The 20,816-nt window shown below is 45.3% G+C and overlaps 1 protein-coding gene and 1 long non-coding RNA gene across 2 annotated transcripts in view; one reads left to right on the forward strand and one right to left on the reverse strand.

The window, feature by feature from the left end:
• Window positions 1–20,816, reverse strand: part of MRPS25 (mitochondrial ribosomal protein S25) — a 46,785-nt gene that overhangs the window by 15,695 nt on the left and 10,274 nt on the right. The gene's annotated exons all lie outside the window — the stretch shown is intronic.
• Window positions 2,970–4,272, forward strand: LOC122424617. Its single transcript, XR_006264485.1, has 2 exons — window positions 2,970–3,110; window positions 4,022–4,272. It is a non-coding gene; the product is annotated as an uncharacterized LOC122424617 (long non-coding RNA).

A 20,816-nucleotide genomic window follows, 5' to 3' on the forward strand; every position in this document is an offset into this window, starting at 1 on the left:
GCAGAGGAACCAAAGATTAAATTGGCAACATCCATCGGATCACAGAAAAAGCAGGGAATTTCAGAAAACCATCTATTTCTACTTCACTGACTACATTACAGCCTTTAACTGCATGTATCACAACAAACTGTGGGAAACTCTTTTAAAAGAGATGGGAATACCGGACCACCTTACCTGTCTTGAGAAACCTGTATGTGGATCAAGAAGCAACAGTTAGAATTGGATATTGAACAACTGACTGGTTTCAAATTGGGAAAGGAGTATGACTAGGCTGTACGCTCTCACCCTCTTATTTAACTTATACACAGAGCATATCATGCGAAACGCCAGGCTGGGTGAAGCACAAGCTGGAATCAAGATTGCGGGGAGAAACACCAACAACCGGGAAGAAGAATTAAAGAGCCTCTTGATGAGGGTGAAAGAGAGCTAAAAAGCTGGCTTAACACTCAACATTCAAAAAACTAAGATTGTGGCATCTGGTCACATCACTCCATGGCAAATAGAAGGAGAAAAAGTGGAAGCAATGACAGGTTTTACTTTCGGGCTCCAAAACCACTGCAGATGGTGACTGCCACCATGAAATTAAAAGACACTTGCTCCTTGGAAGAAAAGCTATGACAAACCTAGACAGTGTATTGAAAAGCAGAGATATCACTTTGCTAACAAAGGTTTATATAGTCAAAACGATGGTTTTTCCAGTAGTCCTGTACTAATGTAAGAGCTGGACCATAAAGGAGGCTGAGTGCCAATAAATTGATGTTTTCAAATTGTGGTGCTGGAGGAGACTCTTGAGAGTCCCTCGGACAGCAAGGAGATCAAACCAGTCCTAAATCCTAAAAGAAATCAACCCACAATATTCACTGGAAAGACTGATGCTGAAGTTCCAATTCTTTGGCCACCCGATACAAAGAGCTGACTCATTGGAAAAGACCGTGATGCTGGAAAGATTGAGGGACTGAGGAGAAGGGGAGGGCAGAGGGCGAGACAGTTACAGAGCACCACTGACTCAACAGACACGAATAGGAGCAAACTCCAGGAAACAGTGGGGGACAGGGAAGTCTGGAGTGCTGCAGTTCATGGGGTCACAAAGAGTCAGACACGACTTAGCAACTGAACAACAACTGGTGGCAGGGGTTAAGAGTCCACTTGCCAGTGCAGGGGATACGGGTTCAATGCCTGGTAGGAACTAAGAACCCACATGCCATGGGGCATTTAAGCCCATGTGCCCCAGTTATTTAGCCTGGGAGCTGCAACTACTGAAGCCTGCATGCTCTAGAGCCCATGTTCTGTAATGAGAGAAGGCCCTGCTTGCTGCAACTAGAGGAAGCTGGCTTGCAGCAATGAAGAGCTGTGTGCCACAATGAAGACTCAGGGCGGCCACAGATAAATAGATAAATAAATACAGCCCTTCGCAACGCAAAACTTGCCAAAAACAAAATCAACATCTGCCAAGCACAAAACACAAAACAAAAGGTTAATTCCCTTACACAGAATTCTGCACGCCGTTAACAAGATTCATAATCCAGTAGGGCAGGCAAAGGCTACAAACAGGCAGAAACCCACATGGTCTATCAGAGAAGGATCCCCAGCATCTTCCCAACAACTATACATGAAAATCATCCCTTTTCATCTCTTAGAGTGCTCAAAAAGTGAAAGTGTTAATCGCTCAGTCATGTCAGACTCTTTGCAACCCCATGGATCACAGCACTCCAGGCTCCTCTGTCCATGGAATTCTCCAGGCAAGAACACTGGAGTATACTGCCCAGAATCTTGGGCAGCCGTTCCTTTCTCATTATAAGCAATTAATTTACAGAAGTGAGGGGGCTTCCCTGGTGGCTCAGATGGTAAAGTATCTGCCTGCAATGCAGAGACCGGGGTTTGATTCCTGCGTTGGAAAGATCCCTTGAAGAAAGGAATGGCGACCCACTCCAGTATTCTTGCCTGGAGAATTCCATGAACAGAGGAGCCTGGTGGACTACAGTCCATGAGGTCGCAGAGAGTCGGCCATGACTGAGCAACTAACATTTTCACACTTACGGAAGTGAGGAAACCTTTCTTTATGTATATTCATTGGTTTGACGTCCTTGGGGATCATTTTGGAACTAGCAAAGATCTTGACTTAATGATTTCACCTCTGCCTTTAGGTATTTTCACACTTGAATGCAAAGACACCCGTGAACTTTACTGATCATTTTTTACAGCAAAGGGACAGAAACAGCTTAAATGTCAGGCTGATATATAAATTATGACACAACCGCACACCAGGATCCCTCTCTACCTGCTCTCCAGCCTGAGTGGCTGACAGATACACGCTAGGGAGTGGGCTTTCTTCCCCAGTGGCTTCATGTTGGGTTCAGCCCACAGGGAGCATTGTCAGAACAGAAAGAGTCAGGGAGAGTCAAGGAGGTTCTTTGTCTGGCTCGACCCCAGGCTCAGTCCCAGCTCCGCAGGCTCCTGTCAGGCAGCCCTCTTCACGCCCAGGGCCCAACAACCATTCTCCTCCTCACTTCTGCAGCCTCGACCTGGGGTCTTGCACCCTTCCCAAGACCCGCGGCCCTTTGCTGCAGTCCTGCAAAGCCTGCACCTGGTACCTCTTGGGGAGCTACAAAATACAAAGAAACTATATGGGACTAAAAATAACCCCCTGTGCATGCGCAGTTGGGGCAAGTTCTCGACCAAAAGATACAAAATTTACAAATCCCAACGGCCACTTCTGAAGAGCCGGGAGCAAAAACTGGGTGTCGGGAGCAAAACCAGGGTACTGCGCATGCCCCACTGCACTCAGCACCACAAAGAGGTGGGCAAAACACCTAAGCCCCACCTCAGCCCGACCCCGGGACACACCCCTGCCCTCACCCCATATAAGGAACCAGCTCCAGGGCCTGCTCCCTCCCTGAGCCCGTGCAAGAACTCCAGCGAAGCGCCGTCTGAGTCTCCAGTCTGTCCGTTTCTAGTGACTGGGGAAGGCCGGGAACCCGACCAGCGATGGCACCCGACCTGGGCCAGTCCCCTGCCGGGGCGAGGGCCGGGGAAAGTCCGAGACCACCGAGTGAAGCTGCGTGGCTGACCAACGCCTACCTGAACCGCATGCTTCACCAACACCGCCTGCTGTGAGTCTGCCTTCCTGGCCCTGGGGGCCTCGGGACCCTGGCTCGGGCAGTGCTGTCCCTCCTCCCTCTCCTGAAATCTCTGTCCTCTCCTTCTGAGAGATTTGTGCGTGTTAGAGATTGTAGTGGCTGGAACTTCTATGGTCCCAGTATTCTCTTCACTTCCCTGCTGTCTTGTTCTCTTTTCCAGTCTTTTCTGTCCCTCCTCCCTGTAACTCCCCTTCAGTCCTTATAACTGTGCTCCTGTTCCCTCTTCTGTCTTTAAGGTTTTGTCACTGGGGTCTTTCTATTATGTACTTTTGTCTGTCCGGTTGCTCCTGCAAGTCTCTGCCCAAACTGTGGGCAGGGTGGAGCATTTAAATTTTGAAATAAAAATGCAGCCCACATTGCCTGAGACTTTAAGAACGAAAAGACCAGAGGGGCTTGCACTTACCCCCTCCGCTTTCACAGTGTAACTATTCCTCCTGGGCTCTGGGAGCCTGCAGCTGTCCTCTGCTTTTGCAATGTAACTATTTTGCCTGAACTCAGGAACAGCCCGCTTCATCTGTAGCGCCCCAGACTGAAGGCGGGGGCAGGGGGGGGGCGGTGCCCAGGGGAAGGAAGCCATTTTAAATTCAAGCCGGAAAACTAGGAAATCTCTGGTCCTATAGAAACTGGCTAGTCTGACTTTAAGCTTGTGGGTTTACCTCATTCAGATGTCTTGAGAGTCATCAACGATAAGTATAATACTTTCACTGTACCTAAGGTTACTGAAGGTCAGTTAAGTACACATTGTGTTTTTGTTATGAAATTTGCCAACAGGTGTAATAATTGATATGATTAAATTTTTAAGTAAATGGGATGAACAATTGTTGGTTAACTCTAGGGGAATGACTATGTTTTAGAAGCATCCATCTAAAACAGTCTCTTTACAGGACCTCCATGCTGCTCCAGGGGTTAAGAAACCATCTTGCAACCCGCAGGACCAGAGTTCGACTCCTGGAGAAGGAAGTAAGGCTCGACGCGCCACGCCAAGACTGAGCCCGCGCTGCAACTACTGAGGCCGAGGACCCCAACTAGAGAGTCCGCAACGAGGGATCCCGCACCACGCAGTGAAGATCCCCCGTACTGCCAGTGAAACCTGCCGCAGCCAAATATATGAATAAATATTTAAAAGCAGAAAAAAGTCTCTGTACATCCTGGTACTCAAAACTAAATTACGTTAAATGATAGGAATTCACTGAATATCCAGGCCATTTCAAATATGATGGATAAAATGTTGGGAATATGAATTGCTAAATAAGTCTAAATTTGCCTGCTTTTGAGAGAGAAGCTGATGCTTGTTTGGGGCTGCTTTGAGAATAGAATGCCAATGTGAGAGAAGGTTTGTAAGATGTATGTTTTTGAGAAAGGAGGTATGAGGAACGGACATACACTTTGTTAAGGGAAAAAGGGTGATTTTTCTCCTAAGGCTGATTATTTCTAAATTGAAGAATAAGGGACAAAGTATTGCTACAGAAAGGGACAGGTTTGCAGAAGTAGAACATTGAGAAGAATTTTGTATGGGGTTTGGATTTTCTACAGTGGAATTAAACCTTACTAGGTAAGTGGGTTTTACTAAGACAGGCTATAGAAGGGCTAGATTTGGCCTTTGGTAAGAGAACGACGTTTTCCGGGAACGCTGCTTCTGGTAACAGATGCCGAGTTTCTGTGCCTTTAGGTGATCTGTACTTAGTTTACTTGGTTTTGAAACTTTTTTTTCACCTTAGCTTAAGGAATAATTGCTTCACAGTGACCGATGATTCTGACTGGGTTTTTGAAATTTTTGACAGACTTCCCAAACATCAGATTCTAATTAAAGTTCTCTTGACCTCCAGCTAACCTTGGGGGTGTTTCAAAGGGCCCCTGGATTATCCCAAACAGACCCTAATTTAACTGGTAGGTTAAATTACATGGGCGATGCTGTCCAAACCCGTTGTTGCCTGTGTCACATAGAGGTTGTCTCCAATTTTATCGCAGTCACTAAACACATGGGGGAAAGGGTTTCAGGTTTTTCTGCTGTCTAGTCTCTCACCTTATTCTACGTCCAACAAATCCCCTGTGGGAGCACTCCCACCTCCAGCCCTCAGTTCCCGACCCCGGGGCATTCCCCACTGTGCCCAGCTCTGCTTCCTGACCCTGGGGCGTTCCCCACTGTGCCCAGCTCGGTTCCCGACCCCGGGGCATTCCCCACTGTGCCCAGCTCTGCTTCCTGACCCTGGGGCGTTCCCCACTGTGCCCAGCTCCGCTTCCCCACCCTGGGGCGTTCCCCACTGTGCCCAGCTCAGTTCCCAACCCCGGGGCCTTTCCCACTGTGCCCAGCTCGGTTCCCGACCCCGGGGCGTTCCCCACTGTGCCCAGCTCCGCTTCCCCACCCTGGGGCGTTCCCCACTGCCCAGCTCGGTTCCCAACCCCAGGGCATTCTCCACTGTGCCCAGCTCTGTTCCTGACCCTAGGGCGTTCTCCACTGTGCCCGGTTAGGTTCCTCCAGGAGTTCCTTTCTCCATCTCTAATCTCCCCTTTCCTCCAGGCTTCGGCAGCCCGTACCTTATTACAGACTATTCGGCTGGCCACATCCAAGTAGCCCACATCCTGGGATTTATAGATGCCCACTCTTGAGGAACACACCCCAAAATCCGACATAGAGAAAACTGCTCTAGGACAACAAGCTCATAGACAACAGATGCCCCCCTCAGGGAGAGTCCTGGCAACGCACTGGCACTGGTTCAAACGTCCCCCATCGGGAACCCCTGGTGCAAGGGATGGAGGTGGCCAGAGTAGGGGACGCTCAAAACCCCATTATGTGAGGAGGGCATGCCAACCCCACTCTGACAAAAGTCTCCTGGGAAAATGTCTCTGGGAAGATGGGTTTCATTTCTAGGAGTGCTCTTGGTTGCAGATGACTCAACATGGGAGGATCCTCTTCTAAGCCAGAAGAGACACCTCTGGAATGTATCCTTAAAAATTACAAGTGTTAAAAATAGATGGGCTGAAAGGTGGGGGGGGGGGGGTTGTACTTTACTATAACGCTGCCTGGCCTTTATAGAGGTTGGGAGATGGATAAAAATGTCCTGAAAATCCGTCTCTAAATTACAATATCATCTTGCAACTGGAAATCTTTACTGTCGCAAGATAGGAAAACGGACTGAGGTTCTGTATGTCCAAGTCTTCATGGTCCTTTACCAAAACCCCACTCACTCCAGGCGGTTTCTGGGCATTTGAAGGCACCCCTGACATCTCAGGTCATCTCCTAACATCCACCAGCTCTCAGGGGGAGACCAAGCTTCCCCTGCATCTCTAGACCCTCCTACTTCCCCGGAGGCACCTACTTCCCCAGATCCCTCTGACCAATCCCACACCCCAGCAACTCACAGTGGAACTTCCTATCATCCAAGATCCGGCAAAGTGTGCCCTCCGAGGGAAGTGGCAAATGGCAGGGAGACAATCAAAGGACACGACCCCTTCTCTTTAATCGATGTAGTTAGCCCAAGGCAGACTGAGCCAGTTTTCTCAAGACCCTAGTAAGTTTGTCGAAGGGTTTCAGGCCCTAACACTGGCCTTTGATTCTACTTGGAAGGATGCCCAAATAGTCTTCTCTACTTGCTGTACCTGCGAGGAAAGAGAATTTGGGCAGCAATCCAGCGTCACGGTGACCAGCCTGCCAATTCGTGTTTGTGCTGCTTCAAATCAGGAGCCCAGCGGGAGTCAGTTACTGGGAGGGAACAGAAGCTGGGATGTGCGTGGTGCGTGTGCATTAGGAGGGACGGGAAAGTGTACCCACAGTCAGGTAACTACAAAAAGGTCAAAGAAGTGACCCAAAAGAGAGAAAGAGAAAATCCAGCCTTCTTTCAGGGACAGCATGTGGAGGCTTTTAGAAAATCTACTGACATTGATCCACCCACCCCTGACGGTCAGACCTTGCTGGAACATGCTGTCAGCCCTAACATTAGGCGGAAACTCCAGAAGTTACAAATCGGCCCACAGACCCCAGTGCCGCAACTCCTAGAGGCGGCCCTTGGGGTATTCAGTAATCCAGACCAAACTGAGGATGAAGAACCTGATGTGAAAACAGGCCAGGGCTCAAGCTAAACTGAGGGCCACGCCTGGCAACCTCAGGACAACCCAAGGCGGGAAAGGAAGTTTAAGCATCCACCTGGAGGTAAAACCAGCAAGGGGGATGCTTCCAATGTAAGTCAACCAGCCAGTGGGCTCCAGAGTGCCAGGAAGAACTCCCTGGTCCGTGCCCAGTCTGCAGACAAACAGGTCACTGGAAGTGGGACTGTCCCCAGTCCCAAAGGGAAGGGGGACTCCCACTCCTGAGACAACCACACTGGACAACTGAGGAGCCCCGGGATGCTGGTGGCTCCCCTCCAACAAGACGTCTGTCTCCCTCAGGGAGCCTCAGGTGGCCCTTGGCATGGCAGGTAAGAAAACCAATTTTTAACTGATACGGGAGTCACTCACTCTGTCCTGATTTCTCGGGCTGGGCCTCTTCTCTCCAAAAGCTGTGCTGTGATGGTGTCGAGGGAAAGCCTCACACTCGTGTCTTCGCTGGGCCTCTCACTTGTCAATCTGAACAGCGTTTGACCTCACACGCCGTTTTAGTTGTGCCTGAGTGTCCCAAACCCCACTTGTGGGTTCTCTTGGAGTCTTATTACAGCTAGCAGGCCCTGAGAGGCCCCTCTCCTTGACTCACGACGGATCAGCTGGAAGAACAAGGGCTGGCTGCCAGCCACATCCCGCACACAGCAGACCCTGCAGTTTGCGACAAGGGAGTCCCTGTAGTTCAGTTGCTCAGTCCTGTCCAACTCTGCGACCCTGTGGACTGGGAATCCCTGGGAGAGCTACAAATGCCCAACCTTTAAAAACAAGCCTTAAGCCAGAGTCGCTCATCCTAACAAAAGACAGTGTACCCTATAAAGTTGGAAGCAAAACAACGTTTGCAGCCCTTCACAGAGAAATTCTTAAATTATGGCCTCTTAGCGCCTGTCGGTCTCCATGCAATGCCCCTATTCTGCCAGTTTTTAAGCTAAATGGGGACTATCGAGCAGTTCAAGACCTTAGGGCAGTAAACGAGGCAGGGGTCCCCACACATCCCCTGTGGCCAATCCGTAACAGTATGTCGGTCCAGAGTCCTGGAGATGCCGGGGGGTTTACTGCGCGTGACCTCAGCGATGGCTTCCTTTGTGTCATCTCATCTGTCTGCCTTCAAGTGGACTAAGCCCGAGTCAGGCCAAACGTAACAATACACCTGGACAGTACTGCCTCGGGAGTTTCAAGATCGCCCACATTTTTCGCCCAGGTCCTAGGAAAAGAACTAGGGGAAATAGACTTAAAAGATGGAGCCCTGTGGGAATTCCTTGGTGGTCCAGTGGTTGAGAACCCACCTGCCAATGCAGGGGACATGGGTTCCATCCTTGGTCTGGAAAGATTCTGCATGCTGTGCGGCAACTAAGCCCAAGGCCCACAACTAGAGAAGCCATCGGAATGCAACTAGAGAGTAGCCCCTGCTCACTGCAACTAGAGAAGAGTCCACACCCAGCAGCGGAGACCCAACGCAGCCAACAAAGAGACAGAAAGAGGGGCCTTTCCACAGTATGTAGGTGACGTGTTAATATACAGTCCTGCCATGGAGGCCTCGGATCAGAATATCACTTCAGTCCTTAATTTCCTTGGGGTCCGCGGCTACAGGATCTCCCCGGGGCGGGGCGGGGAGGGGGGGAGGGAAGAAAAGCACAAATCTCAAAGCAACAAGTTAAATATCTGGGATATATTACCAATCCTGGGAGGAGACAGTTCTCTCCAGACAGAAAACAAGCTATATGAGGCCTGAGCATCCCAAAGACCAAAAAAAAAAAAAAAAAGTATCTTTGTACTTTCTTAGGCATGACAGGATTTTTGCAGATCTGGATTCCAGGATTCGGACTAATGGCCAGACCTGTATATGAAGCCACCAAAGGCCCAGATGCAGAGCCATTACTTTGGATTGGGGAACAAGAGAGGGCTTTTAACAAAACCACGGAGGCCCTCACCAGAGCTCCTGCTCCGGGGCTCACCAACTGAAAAAAAAAACAAAAAACCACATTTATCTTCAGTGTAGCTGAGAGCAGGGGGCACCTCTAGGGGTCCTAGTACAAAAGCTAGAAGTTCCTCAGCCTACAGGCTATTTTCCTAAACTAGATTTCGTGGCCTGGCTGCCTCTGGGTGGTACCTGGCGCTGCTTTTTTAGTGGAGGAAGCTAACAAGTGTACCTCTGGACAGTCACCAGAAGTCTAGGTCCCTCATCAAGTACGAGGCACTCACCACTGACTAACCAGGGGTCACCTTGCTAAGGACCAGGCTTGACTGCTTGACTTCTCACAGCTAACCCTCAAAACGTGCCAGTGCGAATGCTCGCTAGCAACACTGGAGTGAGTGGACAGATGCAAGCCCCGCCGGCCTGTGCCCAGACAGGCGCGTGCCACCGCCGTGTCACGTGAGGCTGCGTTCCCACGCGCTCTGCACCTCCATGCGGTGTGCACCGCAGACTCTGTGGACTTCTCACAGTAAAGGACCTAGAATTCCAAACAGTGAATTAAAACACTGAGCCTACTAACTACTACATTAACAAGCTGACTCGGGTCATTTTTTGGAGGTTATAAGTGATGCTGGTTTGTTTAAAACACTCCATCACCGATCTGCTTTCACGAAAATCGTTTTGTTTTTATTATTCTCAGTGTGTGCTCCCACTTCCTCAGTGATCTTTAGCAATTAGAGGTTTTTAACATTTATACACTTTCTAATTTTCAATATTATCATAAAATAAAAACTAGAAAATAAGGTAGAAAAATGTGTGTTCCGCTTTAGAAGAAAACAAACAAAAATCAGTGCTTTATTCCAACGTTGTATCTACTTTAATCTGTACATTCCACTTTCCCCATTCTTGGAGATAAAAAACGGGGTTAGAAACTTTAAAATATGACAGCCTACACAGAGCGAAGTGGCTGGTGCAGCACCTACCTGGGGTCACAGCGTTTGGAAGCTGAGGCCACGGTTTCAGGACAACGACGAGTTGAAAGAGTCAATCTGGTCTGTGTTTCTAGCTGACGAGGACATCCTCTGAGGAAATGCCAAATGCTCTTCAGGCTCACTGACTGCTCTTGGGTTTTTTGTTTGTTTGTTTTTAAGCAGCAGCAGCAAAACCTTTGCCACCTAACACTTCAGCCCAGAAGGCTGAGCTAACAGCCCTAACTAAGGCCTTACGTTGGGAAAAGGAAAAATTAGACATACACATACAGACTCAAAATATGCCTACCTTGTTTTACATGCCCATGCAACTCTCCAGAAAGAAACAGGGCTTTTGAATGCAAAAAATTCCCCTGTAAAAGATGGGACTGAGACCTTATATCTCATAAAAGCAGGTCAAAAACCAAACTAGTGGTAGCCATTTACTGCCACAGACACCAAAAGGAAATTTTTCAAATTACCCCGAGGGAACAACAGGGCCGATCAGGAGGTAAACAAAGCAGCTCTGATGTCCAAACCAGGTAAAAACCAACACTGAGAAAACTTCCCTGCTGGTGCAGTGGCGAGGAATCCCTCTGCCAAGGCAGGGGACGCGGGTCTGCCCCACGCCCCAGAGCAAACGGGCCCGTGAGCCCCACTACCGAGCCCTCGCGCCCAGAGCCTGGTCGCCGCCAGGAGAGAAGCCGCAGCGCCTCCACGCAGAGCCGCCCCGCCCCCTCAAGGAGAGAAAGCCCCGCGCAGCAGTGAAGGCCCTGCACAGCCAAAGACAAACGACGAAGCAAAAGGATAGAGAGACCAGCACTGAGAAAAGCTGACAAGCCACTTGGCCTCAGCAGACAATTAACCACCAAATCTTGCTATTCTTTATGGGCAGGGACACCCAAAAACGGTTTACTAGTGTGTTCTCCTGGATTCCACAAGGTGTAAAAAACTTTGGAGGTTTTTATTTTCTTGTTAACTCTCTCCTCTTCAGTCACTCTTATTTAGGCTGTTATTTCCTTGGATACCCGTTGTCTTCCCTACTGTCGTAAACCTGAAACTAAGATTCTTCAATCCAAGGAGACCTGGGACCAACAGGGCCAGACGTCACACTCTAAAAAATAGAAAAACAGGCACATCTCTGGTGGTCCAGCGGACAGGACTCAGACTCCACACTCCCAAGGCCAGGGGCCCAGGTTCACTCCCTGATCGGGGAGCTGGATCCCACACAGTGGAACTAAGGGTTTCTATGCTCCAACTACAAAAGATTATAAATGTCACAACTAAAGATCTCATATGCTACAAGTAAGACACTGCACAGTTAATATTTTTTTTAAAAAAAAAGAAAAGAGTATATTAATAAAAAAATTAAAGTAAAATAAAAATTTTTGACCAAACTTGTAAAATAGTGAATATAAAACCCAAATAAACAAATGGGACCTAAATAAACATAAAGCTTTCTGCACAGCATAAGAAGCCATAAACAAAACAAAAAGACAACCCTCAGAATGGGAGAATATAATCGCAAGTGAAGCAACTGACAAATGATTAATCTCCAAAATATAAAAGCAGCTTGTGCAGCTCAATATCAGAAAAACAAATAACCCAATCAAAAAATGGGCAGAAGACCTAAACAGACGTTTCTCCAAAGAAGATATACAGGTGGCCAACAAGCACATGAAAAAAAGCTCAACATCACTCATTATTAGAGAAATGCAAATCAAAACCACATTGAGATATCACCTCAAACCATTCAGAGTGGCCACCATCAAAAAAATCTACAAACAATACATGCTGGCGAGGGTTTGGAGAAAAGGGAACCCTCCTGCACAGCTGGTAGGGAGGTAAATGACACAGCCACAAGGGAGAACAGTACAGAGATTTCTTAAAAATCTAGGAGCAAAATTCCCATATAACCCAGCAACCCACTACTGGGCACATACCCTGAGAAAAACCACAATTCAAGAACACATATATATCCAAATGTTCACTGCAGCACTGTTCACAATCGTCAGGACGTGGAAGATGCCTAGATGTCCATCGACAGAATAAGGAAGTTATGGTACATGTATAAAATGGAGTATTACTCAGCCATAAAGAGGAGTGGATTTCAGTCAGAAGAACTAAGGTGGATGAACCTAGAAGCTCTTATACAGAGTGAAGTAAGTCAGAAAGAGAAAAAACAAATATCGTATATGGATGTATATACATGGACTCTAGAAACACGGTACTGACGAGCCCACTTTCAGGACAGGGAGAGAGAAGCAGACTAGCAGACGGGCGGCGCGGCGGGGGAAGGAGAGGCTGGGACGGACTGCGGGCAGCACTGAGACACACACACTCACGTGGGAGACAGACAGCTAGTGGGGAGTCGCTATGCAACACGCGGAGCTCAGCCCAGGGCCCCACGAAAACCCAGACTGGTGGGATGAGGTGGGTGGTGAAAGGGAGGTTCCAGAGGGAGCGGGCCTATTTATAGCTGATTCAAGTTGTTGTATGGCAGAAACCAACACAACATTCTAAAGAAATTATCCTCCAGTTAAAAATAAAAAAATAATACAGCTTCATAAGAGATATGGCATCATTACCCGGAACCACATTCATAAAATTTAGAAAATTTCTTGTGTATTGCCAGCTTATTTTGCCTGTTAATGTAAGTAATATTTTCAACATTAGCCACCAAAAGGATAAATTTCTTATAACTGACTTTGTATTTAATTCTGTCAGATAATTTCCTCTGAAATCTGATGAAGAATATACTGTGAACAATTTCTGGCAATCTTTGTTTTTTAATTGTGTTTTGCTAAAGAGGCCCAATCTGTTGTTTGTTTGGAGTTGTTACCACATTAAATTGATTTAGGGACACACACCAAAAAAAAAAACCCAGAAGACCTAAACAGACATTTCTCCAAAGAAGACATAAAGACTGCCAACAAACACATGAAAAGATGCTCAACACTGTTCACTATTAGGGAAATTCAAACAAAAACTTCAATGAAGTATCACCTCGCAATAATCAAATGGCCATCACCCAAAAAAAAAAAAGAACAAAAAACCTACAAACAATAAATGCTGGAGAGGATGTGGAGAAAAAGAAACCCTCTTACACTGTTGATGGGAATGTAAACTGATACAGCTACTGTAGAGAGCAGTATAGAGATTCATTTAAAAAAAATTAGAGATAAAACTACCACATGACCCAGCAATATACTGGGCATATATGCTGAGAAAACCATAATTCAAAAACACACATCTACCTCAATATTCACTGCAACACTATTTACAATAGCCAAGACATGGAAGCAACCTAGATATCCATCAGCAGATGAATGGGAAAAGGTGTGGTACATATATGTAATGGATTATTACTCAAGTCATAAAAATGAATGAATTAGAGTCAGTTGAGCTGAGGTGGATGAACCTAGAGCCTGTTATATGGAGTGAAATAAGTCAAAGAAAAAAACAAATATTGTATATTAACGCATACATACGGAATCTAGAAAAATGGTACTGATGAACCTATTTGCAGGGCAGGAATAGAGACGCAGAAAACAGACTCGTGGACACCGAGGGGAAAGAAGAGGGTGAATTGAATTGAGAGAGCAGCAGTGAAATATGTATGTGACCATCTGAGGAAGAGCTAGTGGGAAAGCCCTGTGTAACACAGGGAGCTTACCCTGGTGCTCCGTGAAGACTAGAGGGATGGGATGGAGGCTCAAGAGGAGGGCTCGATATATGTACACTTATGGCTGATTCACGCTGTTGTATAGCAGAAACACAATACAACACTGAAAAGCAATTATACTCCAAATAAAAATATTAGTAAACATTTAAAAATGCAAAACACTTTTAAAAAGGCCAAAAAATTCTTAAAAAATAAACATAAAATAAATTTTTGACATACTGTCTAAAATAATGAATGTAAAAACAAAAAATAAACAAATGGGACCTACTTAAAAAGATTTTGCACAGCAAAGGCAACCACAAACAAAAAGAAAAAACAACCCTCAAAATAAGAGATGATATTTGCAAATGAAGCAACTGACAAAAAGTTAATTTCCAAAGTATACAAACAGCGCATGAAGCTCATCAAAAAATAAACAATCCAATCCAAAAATATGCAGAGACCTAAATAGACATCTCTCAAAGAAGAGACACAGATGGCCAACAAACACATGAAAAGATGCTCAACATCGCTCATTATTAGAGAAATGCAAACGAAGACGATGAGGTATCGTGTCACACCAGTCAGAACAGCCATCATCAAAAAATCTACAAACAATAAATGCTGGAGAGAGTTTAGAGAAAACGGAACCCTCTAATACTGCTGGTGAAAACATAAATTGGTACAGCCACTACAGAGAACAGTGTGGAGGTTCTTTAAAAAACGAAACAGAGAACTACCATATGACCCACCAATCCCACTACTGAGCATATATACCCTGGGAAAACCATAACTCAGAAAGACACATTGAGGGATTTCCCTGATGGTACAGTGGATAAGAATCCGTCTGCCAATGCAAGGGAACAGGTTTGACCCCTGGTCTGAGAAGATCCCACATGCTGCAGGGCAACTACACCTGGTGCCCCAACTCCTAAGCCTGAGCCCGAGCCTGCAAGCCGCAGTAACAGCCTGCGTGCCTCGACCACTGAAGCCCGCCGCCTGGAGCCTGCACTCCACAAGAGAGCCACCGCAGTGAGAGGCCCAGGCGCCGCAACAAAAACCCGGCACAGCCGAAAATAAACAAATCTAAAAACAAAAGAAGACACATGGACCCCAGTGTTCAGTGCAGCACTGTTTATAATAGCTGGGCCACGGAAGCAACCTAGATGTCTATCGACAGATGAATGGGTAAAGAAGATATGACACATATATACAATGGCATATTACTCAGCCATAAAGAGAAATGAATTGGAGTCAGCTGGACTGATGTGGATGAAGCTAGAGCTTGTTTTACAGACTGAAGTAAGTCAGAAAGAGAAAAACAAGTATCATATATCAACACACATATACAGACTTTAGAGAAACGGTACTGGGGCACCTACTTGCAGGCATGAATAGAGACACAGACAGAAAGGACGTGTGGACACAGGCGTGGAAAGAGAAGGGTATGGATGAGACGAGCACTGACATGTGTACTTGACCACGTGTAAAACGGATAGCTAGCGGGAAGCTGCGGCACAGCACGGGTGAGGGTTCCGTGAGGACCTGGACAGGTGACATTCGGGGGGTGGAAGGCTCAAGAGGAAGAGGATATATGAACACACAAAGGATTCACCATGCTGGACAGCAGAAACTAACAACTCAGTAGCAATTCTATCCCAATAAAAATAAAATAGAAAAACACGTTAGACTGTAACCCTGAGATTAACAAAAATACACATCCAAGCACAATGGCTCCTTGGGAGGCGGGAGGGGCCCATCACCTGCTGTCCGGCCAGCAGTAAAACCAAAGGCAACCCGGTCCCACCCCATCCTAGGTTCCTTAGTAGCTAGAGTTGTGGTTCTCCTTTTAGGCCTTTTTTTAACCTTTTAGTAAAATTTGTGCCTTTTTGGCTGTAACAGTTCAAAGTTAAGCATATGATGGCTATTCCAGATTGGACAGGGGGTGGGGAGAGAGATTAAAAGAGGGAGATGACACATGTATATTTACAGCTGAGTCAGGTTGCTATATGGAAGACACCAACACAACATGTTAATGTAATTATACTCCAATTAAAAATCATTTGTAAATACTGGTTAAAAAGTTAAAAATAAAATAAAAATTGTGGATCCACCTTTGTGAACATAGATGGCCAACAAACACATAAAAGATGCTCAATATCGCTCATCTTCAGAGAAATGCAAATGAAAACAATGAGGAATCATTGCATACGGGTCAGAAAGGCCATCATTAAAAAAAAAATCTACAAACAAAAAATTCAGAAGAGGATGAGAAGAGAGGACCCTCGCGCACTGGTGGTAAAAATGTAAATTGATATGGCCACAATAGAGAACAGTATGGAGACTTAAAAAACAAGAAAAAAACCTACCATATAGCCCATCAGTCCCACCACTGAGCACACACCTGAGAAACTCGTAAACTCCAGGGTCCATTGCACTATTTCAGTGCAATGGATAGTCACTATCCTGGCTATCAACTCTGCTTTTTATGATAGGATATGCAATCAACCTAGATATCTGTCAACAGATAAATGGATAAAAAAGTTGTGGTACATATATAGAATGGAATATTATTCAGCCATGAAAAGGAACAAATTTGAGTCAGTTCTAGATAGGTGTATGAACCTAGAGCCTCTGATACAGAGTAAAGTAGGTTAGAAAAACAAGTATCGTATATTAATGCATATATATGGAATCCAGACAAGTGGTACCGATGAACCCATCTGCAGGTGGGAATTGAGAGCCTGCGGTCAAGAATGGACTTGCAGACCCACGGCGGGACGCACAGGGCGGGAAGAGCTGAGAGAGTAGCACTGAGACATATGCATCACCAGCGGTACGGTGGGCAGCCAGTGGGAAGGTGCTGTGCAGCAGGGAGCTCAGCCTGGCGCTCTGATGACCTGCAGGGATGGGGTGTGGGCGGTGGTGGGTGGGGCAGGCTGGAGGCACATCCAAGAGGGAAGGGATGTACGTATAATTATGTCTGACTCACTGTTTTATGGCAGAAACCAACACAACACTGTAGAACAGTTAACAAAAATTGTCAGGAAAAAAAACATTTTAATTTTAAAAACCAAAGAAAAATTATTTAAAAAATAAAAATAGCTTGATCCACCTTTGAAAATAATGACTAGAAAGACAAAAATAAACAATTAGGACATATTTAAACTTAAAAGCTTTGGCACAGCAAAGAAACCACAAACAAAACGAAAAGACAGTCCACAGAATGGGAGACAATGTTTGCAAGGTCTGCAAAAACAGCAACTGATGAACAATTAAGCTCCAAATTATACAAAAAGCCCATGGAGCTTAACTTTAAAAACAAACAATCTGATCAAAAAATACCTGGAAGACCTAAATAGACATCTCTCCAAAAACATGTACTCTTGGCCAGCAAAAATATGAAAATATGATCAACATCACTCATTAAGAGAGAAATGCAAATGAGAAACTCAATGAGGTACTACCTCACATGGGTCAGAATGGCTATCGTCAAAAATTCTATCAATAAATACTGGAGAAGGTGTGGGGAAATGCGTGCCTCTTGGACTATTACTGGGAATGTAAACTGATATAGCAACTATGGACAACAGTATGGAGATTTGTTAAACTAGGCATCACATGACCATACTGTGCAACTAACAAGTTGCTCAGTCATGTCCAACTCTTTGCGACCCCACGGACTGTAGATGGCCTGACTCCTCCATCCACGGGGTTCTCCAGGCACGAACACCAGAGTGGGTTGCCAAATATGACCATATGAGCCGGTAATCCCATTACTGGGCATATACCCTAAAAATATCATAATTAAAAACCAGACATGCACCCCAAAGCGCACTGCTGCACTGTTTATGATAGCTAGGACATGGAAGCAACATAGATGCCCATCCACGGGTGAATGGAGAAAGAAGTTGTGTTACATATATGCAGTGCAGTATTATTCAGCTACAAAAAGGAAGGAATTTGGGTAAGTTCTGAGGGTGGTGGATGAACCTAGAGTCTCTTATACAGAATGAATTCAGAAAAACAAATATCATATAATAACATTATAGGGAATTTAGACAAATGGTATTCATGAACCCATCTGCAGGGCTGGAATAGAGACCCAGAGGGACAATGGACTCGTGGTCAAGGTCGGGGAAGGACAAGGTGGGATGAATTGAGAGAAGAGCACTGAAATATAAACATTACCATGTGAAAATGCATACTTCATGGGAAGCTGCCGTATAACACTGAGAACACAGCCTGGGGAGCTGTGATGACCTAGACAGGTGAGGGTGGATACAGTTCAAGAAGGATGGGATATACGTGTATTTATGACTGACTCCGTTGTTGTATGATGAAACTAACACAACATTATAAAGGAATTTTACTTCAGTTGAAAGAAACTTTAAATTATGAAAAATTAAATAAAAATCTTGACCCATATTCAAAAATGATGAATATAAAAGCAAAAACAGACAACTGGAACATTCTTAAAACCTTCTGCACAATGAAGGAAACTACAGACAACATGAAAAGACAACATTCAGAATGGAGGACAATATTTGAAACAAGGAAATTGACACCAGATTAACTTCCAAATTATATAAACAGCTCATTGAGTTCAGTTTCAAGAAAAATTGTGTTGTTCAGACGCTCAGTCATGCAGGACTCTTTGCAACCCTGGGACTGGAGTACGTCAGGCTTCCCTGTCCTTCATGATCTCCTGGAGTTTGCTCAACTCATGTCCACTGAGTTGATGATGTCATCCAGTCATCTCATCCTCTGTTGCCCCCTTCTCCTCCTGCCCTCAATGTTTCCCAGCATCAGCGTCATTGCCAATGAGTTGGCTCTTCACATCAGGGGGCGAAAGTATTGGAGCTTCAGCATTCATCCTTCTAATGCATATTCAGGTTGATTTCCTTTAGGATTGACTGATTTGATCTTCTTGCAGTCCAAGGGACTCCCAGGAGTCTTCTCCAACACTACAGCTCAAAAGCATCAATTACTTGGCACTCAGCCTTCTTTATGGTCCAACTTTCACATCCATACATGACTACTGGAAAAACCACAGCTTTGACAAGACGGACCTAGGTCAGCAAAGTGATGTCTCTGCTTTTTAATATGCTGCCTTGGTTGGTCATAGCTTTTCTTCTAAGGAGTGTCTTTTAATTTCATGGCTGTAGTCACCATTCACAGTGATTCTGGAGCCCAAGAAAATAAAGTCTGTCACCGTTTCCATTTTTTTCCCTATTTGCCATGAGGTGATGTGACTGGATACAATGATCTTAAGTTTTGAGAATGCTGAATTTTTAGCCAGCTTTTTTTTTCACTCTCTTCATCTTCATCAAGAGGCTCTTTAGTTTTTCTTTGCTTTCTGCCATTAGGGTGGTGTTATCTGCATATCTGAGGTTACTGATATTTCTTCCAGAAATCTTGATTCCAACTTAAGCTTTACACAGCTTGTCATTTCACATGATGTACTTTGCATATGAGTTAAATAAGCAGGGTAACAATATACAGCCTTGACATACTCCTTTCCCAATTTGGAACTTGTCACTTGTTCCATGTAAGGTTCTGTTGCTTCTTGACCTATATACAGGTTTCTCAGGAGACAGGGATGGTGGTCTGGTAGTCCCATCTTTTTCAGAATTATCCACAGTTTGTTGTGATCCACACAGTCAAAGACTTTAGCCAATGAAACAGAAGTAGGTGTTTTTCTGGAATTCCCTTGCTTTTTCTATGATCCAGTGGATCCTGGAAATTTGATCTTTGGTTTCCCTGCCTTTTCCAAACCCAGCTTATACATTTGGAAGTTCTCGGTTCAGGTACTATTGAAGCTTACCTTGAAGGATTTAGAGCAATGCCTTGCTAGAATATAAAATGTGCATAATTGTGCAACAGTTTGAACATTCTTTGGCACTGCCCTTCTTTGGGACTGGAATGAAAACTGACCTTTTCCAGTCCTGTGGCCAGTGCTGAGTTTCCAAATTTACTGTCATACTGAGTGCAGCACTTTAACAGCATCATCTTTTAGGAATTGAAATAGTTCAGCTGAAATTCCACCACCTCCACTAGCTTTGTCTGTAGCAATGCTTCCTAAGGCCCATTTGACTTCACACTCCAGGATGTCTGGCTCTAGGTGAGTGATCACACCACTGTGGTTATCCAGGTCATTAAGACCTTTTTTGTACAGTTCTTTTGTGCATTTTCTGTGTATTCTTGCCACCTCTTCTTAATATCTTCTGCTTCTGTTAGGATATTGTACCCATCCCTGCATAAAATGTCCCCTTCAGTTCAGTTGCTCAGTCGTATCTGACTCTTTGCAACTCCTTGGACCGCAGCACGCCAGGCCTCCCTGTCCATCACCAACTCCCGGAGTTTACTCAAACTCATGTCCATCAAGTCAGTGATGCCATCCAACCATTTCATCCTCTGTTGTCCCCTTCTCCTCCGGCTTCAAACTTTCCCAGCACCACATTCTTTTCAAATGAATCAGTTCTTTGCATCAGGTGGCCCAAAGTACTGGAGTTTCAGCTTCAGCATCAGTCCTTCCAATGAATATTCAGGACTGATTTCCTTTAGGATGGACTGGTTGGATCTCCTTGTAGTCTAAGGGACTGCAATGTCCCTTGTCCCCTTGGTATCTCTAATTTTCTTGAAGAGATCTCTAGTCTTTCCCATTCTACTGTTTTCCTCTATTTCTTTGCACTCTTCTGAGAAGGCTTTCTTATCTCTCCCTGCTACTCTTTGGAACTCTGTATTCAAATGGGTATATCTTTCCTTTTCTTTTTCGCCTTTTGCTTCTCTTCTATTTTCAGCTATTTGTAAGACCTCCTCAAACAAACATTTTGCTTTTTTGCATTTCTTTTTCTTGGGGATGGTTTTGATCACTGTCTCCTGTACAATGTTACGAACCTCCACCCATAGTCCTTCAGGCACTCTGTTTATCAGATCTAATCCCTTGAATCTGTTACCTCCACTGTATAATCATAAGGGATTTGATTTAGGTCATACGTGAATGACCTATTGGTTTTCCCTAGTTTCTTCAATTTAAGTCT

The sequence above is a fragment of the Cervus canadensis genome, chromosome 22 (genome assembly GCF_019320065.1).
Source record: "Cervus canadensis isolate Bull #8, Minnesota chromosome 22, ASM1932006v1, whole genome shotgun sequence".
In the NCBI taxonomy this organism is placed as follows: Eukaryota; Metazoa; Chordata; class Mammalia; order Artiodactyla; family Cervidae; genus Cervus; species Cervus canadensis.